At 39.2% G+C, this 13357-nt stretch overlaps 1 pseudogene; it reads right to left on the bottom strand.

The window, feature by feature from the left end:
* On the bottom strand, positions 1-437 carry LOC114215725 (ubiquitin-conjugating enzyme E2 D3 pseudogene; annotated as a pseudogene).
* Positions 438-13357: the final 12920 nt, after the last annotated feature.

Below are 13357 nucleotides of genomic sequence, written 5' to 3'. Positions count from 1 at the left end.
TCACATGGCATTCTTCTAAGTCCATTCCCGAGATATTCTGTTGCACTTATCTCTGTTTTATAGATCCGTGCAATCCCTGGCACTAGGGGGTCATCTGGGTTTGGATCACATAGCAGTGAACAAATGGATACAAGAACTTTAGAAATAGTTAAAGCAGGAGACCACTGTGATCTTAGAATATTGAGACAAATACTGCCATTACTGTTAATATTTGGAATGATAAATTCTTGTTGTAAATGCAACCTTAGGTGGTTTGAAGGGGTAGACTGTAGGAAAATGAATTGTCAAAAAGAATACACTGCCTTGATATGGGTTGTCAGGTCCCATAATTGTGGCTTGCCAATGAAACATATCATCCCCAACTGGACCTGCAGAACATTGTGCTGGAGGTCACGGGCCAAATCACTAAGTTCCTTATTAATCCGTTCCAGTGCCATAGTCTGTGCTTTTCGTCTGGCTCCTCATTCTCTCGGTGTGCGCTCAAAGGTCCGGCCAAAACTCTTGATTATCCGGGCGGCAGGGAAGGATTGTCTCTTCCTCTCCTACTGGCTCTGCCAGACACAGGCGCAGAGGGCCTGGGGCCTCTCTCAAGCTGCGGCCTCGGCCTCCTTCCCGCGCGGCAGCTGGTACCTCCCCGGCCCTACGGGGCTCACGCGCACAACACAGCCACAAGATGTCCGCTCTCCAGATTTTTAAAAATATTTTTTGAGCATATGCCAGTAGCTACATGAAATTCTCTTACTGCCTTTTGGTTGATTCTCTTCCGTGTACTGTATTCCTTCCCTTTTGGCTTTCTAGCTTCACGAAGTCAAGACAAGATATTCAAATTCCAAATATACAGACTATTTCAAGTAAAAGTAAAAATCTTCTCCTCCTTGGTTTGTACCAGCTCTTTATCACCAAGTTTGAATTTAGGATGTGGAATGAGAGATGTTTCTACTCTCAAAGACCCACGTGCGTTGCTCTGATAGACCTTTCCTGCTTGTCTAAAACATGAATCATAATTATGTGTATTAAACTAAGTTAAAAATACATATACCAAGCATCCTTTAAATTCAAAACACCAGGCTGAGAAATGAAGTATGAACATGGGCAGGCATACCCTCTGAGCTCAAGGAGTTCAAAAGCTAGCAGCTGTCACTCCAGTGGGAATTTTATTACAGGACCATTGTTAAATGGTCTAAAACTTTAATTCTGCATGGCCATTGATTCTGACTGGGGCATTGAACGACTCCTCTACCTGCCCTGGTATTAGGGAATAGGTCAGACAAGATGTTAGAAATCCTTGCTAGCCACATTATAGCCCAGAGTCACCTTACACTCTCGGTGACTTCCTCTGCTCATTCTGATCTTGAAAAATCACTACTGGGATTCAGACTTGCTGGAGTACCTTTTACATTGGAAAGATTTATAAATTAAGCCAGTATATACATATATAGATTTAAACAATAACAAGTCAATTATTAATTATACATTTTACCAAAAGATTCATAATTGATTACCTTAAGAGGCAAGGTCCTCTTATACATTTAAAAATATGATCCAATTCATTAAATATTCACAATTGACATGCTACTCTTTAGGGATACAAGTGTTACAAGAGGTATAGTTGTATTGGGCTGCAGTAATAACTCCCATTAGCTCTTTGAAGTGAAAAGATAACATTATTGGAATAGAGGATTTCACAAAGATAAAAATCTGTGTCACAGAAACTGAAGGCAGTTCATTATACCACAGGGCGGCAGCAAGGGGGAGGAATTCATTTCCATTTCCTCAAGGGCACACCAAGGAGAAGAAAAAAGAGCTGTTCTTTTCCATTTCCCTCTTACCAAAGGGACAGCTTCTAGATGATATTATATTTCTTAAATACCTTTTCTATTTCCTGTGATTGTGTTCATGTTGTGCATGTATGTATGTATATAAAAAACATACCTTTGGTAAATATTACTGTCTAATGTATAGTACTATCTATATTCTATCATATCTGTCATTTTTCTTGTATCTATCTATTCATCTATCTATATGGCCACTTATCATCTATCTATCCATAAAAACTCTGTTTAAGAGAATGACATTTTTCATGAAAATCTCTTCATTACTAATTCTAACCCACTCTGGAATCTAGAGTTGTGATACATAAAGATCACTTCCAAAGGGAAAGATTATTATGAGTCTTTTCCTCTTTTCAATATATCAGATTTCAGGGTATCTAGTAAATCAAATAACAAAGCAGCCATGGCTACCTTAGAGGTGATGGGGAAAAGCCACACACGTGCACTCACACACCATGACCTGTCTTAGGTTTATGGTCTGCGGAAGAGACAGAAACACAAGAGGTGATCCAATCACTTACCAGAGCTAGATTTGGGAAAATCAGTTTCTGCTGTAGGTATTAGAGGACCAAGAGCAGGCAAGTCAGTGTGTACCTGCTGACACCACCCTGCATCCTTCACTGCAGGCTGAGCAGAACATCCCAAACTAATTTGATCAGCAGTATCCAGATGTGGATATTCCTCTCCTTTTTTCATGCTTTCACTTTGTTTGGAACAAAACAATCCTGCCTGATCTCCTCTGAAAGAGCTGTGGGTGGGCCCAGGGATTTGGGAGCCACTGCCCCTTGGTCTAGCTCCTCAGGACACTTGGGTTCTAGGCCATCAGTGACCAGCATGGCTCATGGCCAAGTGTCCTTCCCCATGTAACACTAATCCCACTGCCAGGATGCCCAGGTTGTGGGAGGCTATGAAATGTCCACAGTACATTAATGTGATTTATCCCATGTGTGCCTCCACCACCTTTTGATCAAAAGGAGTTGTAGGGGAGAAGTTGTGCCAATTCAAACCAAGAGAACTCAGCCTATTTCCAAAGGGAGCTCGTGTCACAGTGTGAGAGCAACTGGACTTCCAGGCCCCATAGGGGCATAGCAGGGCAGCCCCAATGGTGGGAAGAGTGTGAAAACCCTCAGCTTATTCCTGTTGACTGCCTCAGATGGGCATCTCACTCAGGTGCCCAGGTACTATGCCCCAAAGCCATGCTCTTACTGTGGCAATTTGCTTGGCTTAGGAATGAAGCATATGCTTGGGAGAACCTGACTCATTATTTTCTGATGTTTACATCCTGAGCAGTCTATTCAGATAAAAAATACTGTGCATTTGGTGCTGGTGTTTGCATGTGGCTATGGCTCAGTGCTTGAGTGCTGGCTCTGCTCTGTGCACATGAACAACTCACCTGGTTTCTATGATATAACCATTTATCATGCCGTGATGTGGCACACTGACTTGCAATGTAGTTCTTTTTGCCCTCAGTGACACCGTTTTACCCTAAACACAGATTAAATGATTTAAATGATTCAATGATAAAAGGCACTGGCTTTTCCAACACTCTGATCAGGATTCAAGTACCTGCTCCACTACTTAGCAAATGAGTGAAACTGAGCAAGTCACCTAGACTCTGAGCCTCAACTTACTCATCTGCAAAATGAGGATACTAACATACCACCTGTTGCAGAGGGTTATTGTGAGAAATAAATTAGATTAGGTACCTCAGCTGTTCTTCAAGGAAATTGGCATGGCCAGAGTATAAGAAATCCTAGTCATTACTATTGGCAAATCAGTCTCCAAAGCTCCTTTCTGTGAACTGGGTAGTAGGTGATTGTGTTACTGCAGTTTTTTTTTTTTCAGTAGCTGCAGCTGAATCCATTCTACCTGACAGAATTTTTTACCTGGAAGGGGGTGCTGCCAGTAAGTCTCTAAAATGTGGACTTGGCTGAGTGTGGCTTTGAACAGTGCGGACTCAGTTCAGGCGACAAATCTGGTCACCATTATTAGTTGGTGGCAACACATTTGGTCAATTGTCACCTGCTGTTCTTTGGGATACAGATCATGTACTATGACAACTTTGCTGTTAAAATAAGTAGTAGGAAAATTCAGAACCTTGTCATGTGGCTATAGACTTTTTTTTCCCTCTGGAATTCAGACTAGAGTTAGCCAGTCTGTAAGCAGAGAGAGGAGTGGTATTCTTTACAATTCAAAATTGACTGAGAGTCCTATATTTTGGATCCATGCAGAATTTTAAAAATAAATCTATTTTTACCAAAGACAGACAGGCAAAAAGAGTGGCAGTGAGGCACAGACTTAGTATCTTAAAATTTTTGCATACACAATCTCTTCTTCACAAAGACATCTTCAGACAAAAGTCAATCAATTGAGATATTACACTTGGTATCCCCCTACTAATGCCTATTATTTTAAATGACTTCAAGGTATTGGCCATTAAGCTATAGAATAGAGGACTGGGAAAAGCCTAGAGATCTCTATGTAAGGGAAAGGGATCTTCAGGCTAAATACCATGCCTAGATGAAATATTTGCCTGTGGTTATTCACACATGGAATTAACTGAGCATTGGAAGTCTACATTTTTGAGGGAACTATATTGCCAAAGGCTAATAAGAGGCTGCAATTATTAAATCTTCTAAGTCCCCAATTTCTGGAAATATGGCAGAAGAATAAGGGACCTTCATTTCATCTGGTCCCTTGAATTCAGCTAAATATCTATCAGATTATTCTGAACACCTGTGAATTCAACCCAAGATCTAAGAAAAGAATTGCTGCAATTCCACAAATAGAAAATCAACTACTTTTTGCAAGGTAGAAGGTGCAGAGAAGTGAATTTGAGGGGATATATTGGAAGAAAAACCATGGGGGGAGGGGGCCTCCAGAAGCTGATATAGCAGCTGAGCACAAAATCAGACCTTTTAGAAGTCTGCTCTGGTGAGGAACCTCCCTGTCTGAAAAGTGCCCAGGTGGTAAAGTGGGGCAGAATATTAGGTGGAACAGCATGGTCTCAGGATCTCTGGGGTCACAGAAAGAACAGGGGTGTGTGAGTATGGCTGAGTTCCCAACCATTGGAGCAAGGAAGCAGGCTACAATCAGTGAGCCCAGGAGTGGGCTCTCAGCTCAGTGTTGCCATAAACCATGAACTGAGTCACAATCAGGCAACCACTCTCCAAGCAGGGGCCCAGAAAACAGCAGAACTGCAGGGACTTTCCTCCTCCCCCTGGGGTGGCAGTGTGATGTGAGTGTGCACCACAGGAGTCTGCAGAGTTTTGCACACACAAAAGTGATTGACTGCTTTTCCCTGAGGGTGCACTGAAGAGTCGGGGGGCCTCGATCGTTCAGCTCTGGGACCCAGTTCTTATTGTTTTCTTCATCCTAGCAGCTAGGAAATCCTTCAGGAAACAAAAGCCACATAGAGCAACCAGAAGCAGCTTACACTGAGCAACCTGGCAAGGGGCTGTGCAACTCCGCCCAGGCAAAGACATCTGAGAATCAGTGCAACGGGCCCCCCCCCCCCCAGGAGACCAGCAGGAACATCAGGCTAATACCAAGTTTACAGATCACACAGAACTGAAAACCTCCTCTGCCAGGGGAAAGTAGTATGTAGAATTAGAGTTTTTTTCCTCATGATTCTCTGATCTTTCAGTTTAAAATTTTCTTTTTTTTTCCTTTTTTCTTTTTTAACTAGTTTCTTACTTTATCAACTTTTTAAATGTTCTTTTTTTTACATTTACATTTTATAGATATATTCTTAATTTTTGGCTTCCTTTCACTGTATTCAATTTTATTTTTGTATATGTATGTAAGTTTTTCTTTCTTTACAATTTTGGGATTTAGTGTCATCTAACAAACAGACCAAAATACACCCAGGGCCAAGGGTATCACCCTGTTTTGTCCACTTGTGAGATTATATTCTCTCTTTTTTCCTTTTTTATTCTTTTCTTTTTTGGTTTCTGATCTCTTTGGATTTGTCTAGTGTGTATTTCGCTGGGGTTGTGATTGATATTTTTTATTTTGTTCTCTTGTTCATCTATTCTTCTCTGGACAAAATGACTAGAAGGAGAAATTCACAACAAAAGAAAGAACCAGAGGTAATACTCTGCCATAGATTTAATTGATATGGATATAATAAAATGTCAGACCTAGAATCCAGAAAAATGATTATAAAGATACTAGCTGGGCTTGAAAAAAGCATAAAGACATTAGAGAATCCCTTAGTGAAGAAATACAAGAACTAAAATCTAATCAGGCCAAAATTAAAAATGCTTTAACTGAGATGCAGTCTAAAATGGACACTTTAATGGCTAGGGTAAATGAGGCAGAAGAGAATGAGTGACATAGAAGACAAAAGGGTGGAAACCAAGGAAGCTGAGAAAAAGAGAGAAAAACAGCTAGTGGATCATGAGGGGAGGCTTTGAGAAATCAGAGATACTATAAAGTGAAACAATATTAGAATAACTGGGGTACCAGAGGAAGAAGGAAGAGAGAGACACAGAATGTATTTTTGAGCAAAGCATAGCTGAGAACTTTCCTAATCTGGTGAAGGAAAAAGCATTCAAGTCCAGGAGGCAGAGCGAACCCCCCGCAAACATCAATAAAAATAGATGAACACCCTGACATATAATAATGAAGCTTGCAAATCTCAGAGATAAAGAGAAAATCCTGAAAGCTGCTCAAGAAAAGCAGTCCTTAAACTACAGGGTAGAAACATTAGACTGGCAGGAGACCTATCCACAGAGATCTGGTAGGCCAGAAAGGGCTGGCAGGGTATATTCAGGGTACTAAATGAGAAAAACATGCAGCCGAGAATACTTTATCCAGCTAAGATATCATTCAGAATGGAAGTAGAGATAAAGAGCTTGCAGAACAAACAGAAAATAAAAGAATTTGTGATCACTAAACTAGCCCTGCAAGTAATATTAAAGGGGATCTTGTAAGTGAAGGGAGAGCCCAAAAGTAACATAGCCCAGAAAGGAACAGAGACAATATATAAAAACTTACTTTACAGGTAATGGCACTAAATTCATATCTTTCGATAGTTACTCTCAATGTAAATGGGCTAAATGCTACAATCAAAACACACAAGGTATCAGATTGTATTAAAAAGCAAGACCCATCCATATGCTGTCTACAAGAGACTCATTTTTGACCCAAAGGCACCTCCAGATTGAAAGTGAGGGGATGGAGAACTATTTATCATGCTAATGGACACCAAAAGAAAGATGGGTGGCAGTCCTTATGTCAGACAAATTAGATTTTAAACTAAAGACTGTAGTAAGGGATGAAGATGGACACTATATCATACTTAAAGGGTCTATCCAAACAGAAGATCTAACAATTATAAATACGTATGTTCCTAACTTGGGAGCAGCCAATTATATAAACCAATTAATAACTGAATTAAAGAAACACATTGATAATAATACAATAAATAGTAGGGGACTTCAACATCCCACTCACAGCAATGGACAGATCATCTAAGCAGAAGACCAACAAAGAAACAAGGGCTTTGAATGACACACTGGACCAGATGGACTTCACAGATATATACAGAACATTCTATCCTAAAGCAACAGAATACATATTCTTCTCGAGTGAACATGGAACATTCTTCAGAATAGATCACATACAGCGTCACAAATTAGGTCTCAACTGGTACCAAAACATTGGGATTATTCCCTGCATATTTTCAATGTTTTGAAACTTGAATTCAATCTCAAGGGGAAATCTGGAAGGAACTCAAATACTTGGAGGTTAAAGAGCATCCTTTTAAAATAAATGGGTCAACCAGGAAATTAAAGAAGAATTAAAAAAATTCATGGAAACAAATGAAAATGAAAACACAACTGTTCAAAATCTTTGGGATGAAGCAAAGGCAGCTCTAAGAGGGAAGTACATAGCAATATGAGCTTCTCAAGAAACTAGAAAATTCTCAAATACACAAGCTAACCTTACATGCTGGAGAAGAAACAGCAAATAAAGCTTAAACCAAGCAGGAGAAAAGAAATAATAAAAATTAGAGCAGAAATCAATGAAATGGAAACCAAAAGAGCAGTAGAACAGATCAACAAAACTAGAAGCTGGTTCTTTGAAAGAATTAATAAGCTCAATAAACCCCTAGCCAGACTTATCAAAAAGGAAAGGACCCAAATTAATAAAATCATGAATGAAAGAGGAGAGATCACAACGAACACCAAAAAAAATACAATTTTAAGAACATATTATAAGCAATTATATGCCAACAAATTAGGCATTCTGGAAGAAATGGATGAATTCCTAGAGACGTATAAACTACCAAAAATGAAGTGGGAAGAAAGAGAAAACCTGAACAGACCCATAACAAGCAATGAAACTGAAGCAGTATTAAAAAATCTCCCAAAAAACAAGTTGGGAGATTAAATCAAATAATTTGATTAAGTCAAATACATTTTTAAAAAATTAAAAACTAATACCTATTCTTCTAAAGCTGTTAAAAAAGAAAAGAAATGGAAGGAAAACTTGCAAACTTGTTATATGAGGCCAGCATTACCTTGATCCCAAATCCAAAGACCCCACCAAAAAGGAGAATTACAGACCAATATCCCTGATGATCATGGATGTCAAAATACTCACCAAGATACTAGCCAATAGGATCTCCATTGGTACATTAAAAGGATTATTCACCACAACTAAGTGGGATTTATTCCTGAGCTGCAAGAGTGGTTCAACTTTTGCAAATCAATGTGATACATCACATTAATAAAAGAAGGGGAAAGAACATATGACCCTCTAAATTGATGCAGAAAAAGCATTTGAAAAAATACCACATCCTTTCTTGAGTAAAACTCTCCACAGTGTATTGATACAGGGAACATACCTCAATATCATAAAGCCATCTATGAAAAGCTCACAGCAAATATCATTTTCAATGGGGAGAAACTGCCCCTAAGATCAGGAACACAACAGGGATGCCCACTCTCACTACTGTTGTTCAACATAGTACTAGAAGTCCTAGCTTCAGCAATCAGACAACAAAAAGAAAAAAAAAAGGCATCCAAATCAGCAAAGAAGAAGTCAAACTTTCACTATTCACACATGACATGGTATTCCTTGGTGATAACCAAAAAGACTCCACCCCAAAATTGCTAGAACTCATACAAGAATTCGGCAACATGGCAGAATATAAAATCAATGCACAGAAATCAGTTGCATTTCTATACACTAACAATGAGACAGAAGAAAGAGAAATTAAGGAATCAATCCCATTTACATTTGCACCAAAACCCCATAGGACATCTAGGAAAAAACCTAACCCAAGAGGCAAAGCATCTGTCCTTAAAAATTACAGAATACTTAAGAAATTGAGGAAGACACAAAGAAATGAAAGACATTTCATGCTCATGGATTAGAAAAATAAATATTGTTAAAATGTCTATATTACCTAGAGCAGTCTACTCATTCAATGCAAGCCCAATGAAAATACCATTGATATTTTTCATAGAGCTGGAAAAAATAATCTTAAAATTTATATGGAACCAGAAAATACCCTAAATAGACAGAAGAATGTTGAAAAAGGAAACCAAAGGTGGTGGTATCCCAATGCCAGACTTAAATCTATATTACAAGGCTGTAATCATCAAGACAGCATGGTTCTGGCACACACACACACACACACACGCACACACACACACACACACACACAAAACAGACACATAGATCAATGGAATAGAATATAGAACCCAGAAATGGACCCTCAACTCTATGGTCAACTAATCTTGGATAAAGCAGGAAAGAATATCCAATAGAAAAAAGACAGTCTCTTCAACAAATGGTATTGGGAAAATTGGACAACCACATGTAGAAGCATGAAATTGGACCATTCTCTTACAACATACACTAAGATAATCTCAAAATGGATGAAAGACCTCAATGTGAGACAGGAATCCATCAAAATCCTAGAGGAGAACTCAGGCAGCAACCTCTTCAACCTATGCCACTACATTTTCTTGCTAGACACGTCTCCAAAGGCAAGGGAAACAAAAGCAAAAAATGAACTATTGCAACTTCATCAAGACAAAAAGCTTTTGCACAGCAAAGGAAATAGTCAACAAAACCAAAAGACAACTGACAGAATGGGAGAAGATATTTGCAGATGACATATCAGATAAAGGGCTAGTATCCAAGATCTATGAAGAACTTACCAAACTCAACACCCAAAAAACAAATAATCTAGTTAAGAAATGGGCCAAAGACATGAACAGACATTTCTCCAAAGAAGACATACAAATGGCCAACAGACACATGAAAAAGTGCTCCACATCCCTTGGCATCAGGGAAATACAAATCAAAACCACAATGAGATACCACCTCACACCAGTCAGAATGGCTAAAATTAACAAGTTAGGAAACAACAAATGTTAGTGAGGATGTGGAGAAAGGGGAACCTTCTTACACCGTTATTGGGAATGCAAGCTGGTGCAGCCACTCTGGAAAACAGTATGGAGGTTCCTCAAGAAGTTAATAACAGAGTTACTCTACAAACCAGCAATTGCACTATTAGGTATTTACCCCAAAGATACAAATGCAATGATCTGATGAGGCACATGTACCCTGATGTTTATAGCAATAATGTCCACAATAGTCAAATTATGGAAAGAGCTGAGATGTCCATCAAGAGATGAATGGATAGAGAAGATGTAATATATATATATATATATAATGGAATATTATATAGATATAGATATATAATGGAATTATATAAATGGAATATAGACTATATATATAATGGAATATTACTCAGCCATCAGAAAGGATGAATACTCACCATTTACATCAACGTGGACAGAACTGGAGGGTATTATGCTGAGCAAAATAAGTACGTCAGAGAAAGACAATTATCATATGGTTTCACTCATATGTGGAATATAAGAAACAGCACAGAGGATCATAGGGGAAGGGAGGGAAAACTGAATGGGAAGTAATCAGAGAGGGAGACAAACCATGAGAGACTCAACTATAGGAAACAAATTGATAGTTGCTGGAGGGGAGGTGGGTGGAGGGAAGAGGTAATTGGGTGACAGGCATTCAGGAGGGCACATAATGTGATAAGCACTGGGTTTTATATGGAATTGATGAATTATTGAACTCTACATCTGAAACTAATGATGTACTATATGTTGGCTATTTGAATTTAAATAAAAAATAAATAAATCTTCTAAGTCCCTTCTTGTACACCAAATTCAAACCAATAGAAGTGGGTCCAAGAAATCTGTGCCCCTCAGGGGAAGTCATTCTCTATAATGCCCTCTTTGTGTAAGGTCTTCAATGACAATAATCAAGAGAGGGTCTCCCAGGGAGGAGAACATGAGGATGGTGGATTGGGTAATCCAGGAAAGTACCCTGAGAGAACACAGAAGCTCTGAGCCTTCCTGCTAGGCAATGTTTCGTGTTTACTCTGGTATGATCTCTGCTGTGGCCTTTCCATTATTCTCTTCCCAATGGGGGTTAATATTGACCTTAAACTGGTCTTTTTTTTTTGTTGTTTAACCATTGAATAGTGAATATGCTGGGGAAAGATAGGTTGTCTTTCAGTTTATAGGGCACTAGACCATATAAAGTCCAATTTAGATCTGACAGAATCACAGAAACTCTGAAGAGTTGAATGAAGAAAATAAATTAGGCTTTTGGATTGTCACCTTTGGGGAGCAGTGCTAAGCATGTTCTACCTTGGAGAGAAGCATGTGTGTGAATGTTGTATGGCCAAAGGAGTTGACTTGGACAGACATAGCTAATTGTCTCCCTAATAGCCATTCTCCCTTCTTACTTACTAAAGGAACTCTAATTTTGTTTGAATTGGCAAACAGTCCCACTTGCCAATGACCTCTCCAGACTTCCTTGCAGCTAGGAATGGCCATATAACCCACTCTGACCAATGAGATGCAAGCAGAAATCTAATGGCTAGGCCTCCAAAGCTTTTCTTCCTCTGATCAAAAAAAAAAAAAAAAAAAATAGAGCCATTTTGCATTTGTTATTTGCCCCACATCCTTCTTCTCTTTTATTTTTGACTCAGACTAAGACTCGATGTTTAGAGTAGAAGGAGTCATCTTGAGATCATTAAGACAGAAGCCACATGGTAAAACTTGTAGAAGGAACCTGGTTCCCCATGACGTCCTTGAGCAGTTGCACCAGCTCTGGGCTGGCTTTTAGTTCCTTATTATGTAGAAAAAAATCCCTTACTTGTTTAATCTCCTGAAGTTGAGTTTTTGTGTAAATACCATACATAGCCATGTTTTAATAAACAGTGTCTTGGCTGCCTGGAGAAAGCAGAGGTCATGGAAAAGAGAGGAAGATAAAAAATTCTTAGTCTTGGGAAGTTAGTAGAAGCAGCGACTGGATTGTTGGAAATGGTTGTGTGGTAGCACAGAAGACAAATGTGAAATTCAGATGGTAAAGGTGATGATGCCGAAGCAAAATGAGGGGGCAGAAGAATGTGACTGTGCCAGGGGCCAAAAGGACAGATGTGGCCAAGGAGGGGGCAATAGTAATCTCTTAGGTAAAAGGTGCTCGTCCAGCAAGGTATACTCTGTCTTGGCTCAGGTATTTTCTAGCAAGCTTCACTTAATATGGGTTGGAGATCAGAGGTGGATGAAATCAGCTGGATGATTGCCTCATCTTCTTGCAGTAGAGGGATGTTTGGGGTGATGTGCAGTTGGTCATATCATGGGTCTTCTGCTCTTCTGTCTTTTTACAGGACAAGCATGAGAATAATCATTCAGGTGACCAACAATCTGGATTTAGATTTTGTGCTAGGGGAGTTCTCTGGGTGTGCCACTTTTGAACATCTGGTAAACCCAAGGGAAGCTGGGTTAGGGAGGCAGGGGGTGCTAATATCCAGGCCCCCCAAATCAACCTCAGTTAATTCAGTTTGACTCTTACAGCCTGGGAGGATGTTCATTTGCCTTTCATGCATATATATTTTTTTATCTGCTAATTACATGAGATATGATGTTAGGAATAGTCTCCTCTAATGAAGATAAAACTGACTTCTAGTCAGGAAAAACCATTACATCTTGGTTACCTACATAAATTTTTAAATCATTTTACTGGTGTCTGATTTTTCCTGATTTCCATTCTTGCATTTTAAGAAATTACAAAGGAAAAAGTCCTCTAAGATACAGCAGTCTTCTAACTCCAAGCGGACCTCAATTTGGAACGGCAAAGGTTGAAAGCACTGATAACGGATTTGTTCAAATCAAGGAGAATCAAGTCCTCCCTCCTAACATGAATAAAAATGATCACAATATTTAAGTAGCATGCACTAGATGTTGTAATTCTCCACCCCCCTTTAATCTGCTGATAATGAAAACAATAAATGATATGAAACAACTAAATAGGGGGAAGTCCATTCATCCCTGCTCCATCCCCCGTTGCCTTCCTTGTTATTAGCTTCAACAGAGATCAGAAGGCTGTAGTAGTTTTCAGGCCAAACTTGGCTCCCAGGCCAACTATGTTCAGCCCAGTGTTTTAGAAGCTTTTCTAAGTACTTG

The sequence above is a fragment of the Eumetopias jubatus genome, unplaced genomic scaffold, assembly GCF_037043125.1.
Source record: "Eumetopias jubatus isolate StellerSeaLion01/CBP00866 unplaced genomic scaffold, mEumJub1_p1.0 scaffold_12, whole genome shotgun sequence".
Lineage (NCBI taxonomy): Eukaryota > Metazoa > Chordata > Mammalia > Carnivora > Otariidae > Eumetopias > Eumetopias jubatus.
The sequence above is the reverse complement of the archived record's forward strand: the minus strand, read 5'-3'. Positions and strand labels throughout refer to the sequence as shown.